Below are 638 nucleotides of genomic sequence, written 5' to 3' on the forward strand. Positions count from 1 at the left end.
GTTACATTTTGAATATATATATATATATATGTGCAAGTGCAGTTGGGTTTGAATTTGTCCGCCGCACCCAAGCGCACACACCGCATGACAAACAGTGATGATTTGTTTATGTCCCTGTAAACCAAGCAGTCCAGTAAAAAGAGAATCGGTAGTGTAATTAACAGACTTTTAAAAAAAACGATTACTGGAATTGATTTCTTTGAGTAAACCCTTCAAGACGGTGCCCCAGCATGGCCGCAACAGACTGTTGGTTTCTATTCTATCTGGTCCTTATTGTGTGGAATTATTTTTTACCGAACCTTTGAGTTACGAAAAGTGAACAAACCAGCACTGGCTTTCCAGAGATGAGGTCACAAACACGCACATACATATACATTATGGGCTTCTCCACAGTTTCCATCTGCCAAATTCTCTCTCTAAGCATTGGTCGGTCCGGGTCTGTCGTTGAAGACACTTGCCTAAGGTGTCATGCTGTGGAGACTAAATCCGAAACGACGTGGCTGCAAAGCGGATCTCCTTAATCGTACAACGACTTATACGAGGAAACAGGGAATTTTAGCATTTCTACTGAGAAACATCAAAGACTTGACTAATCATTAAGATTAGCAGAAAAAGATGGTGGTGGTGGTGGTGGTGGT

This window comes from Octopus bimaculoides, chromosome 9 (assembly GCF_001194135.2).
Source record: "Octopus bimaculoides isolate UCB-OBI-ISO-001 chromosome 9, ASM119413v2, whole genome shotgun sequence".
In the NCBI taxonomy this organism is placed as follows: Eukaryota; Metazoa; Mollusca; class Cephalopoda; order Octopoda; family Octopodidae; genus Octopus; species Octopus bimaculoides.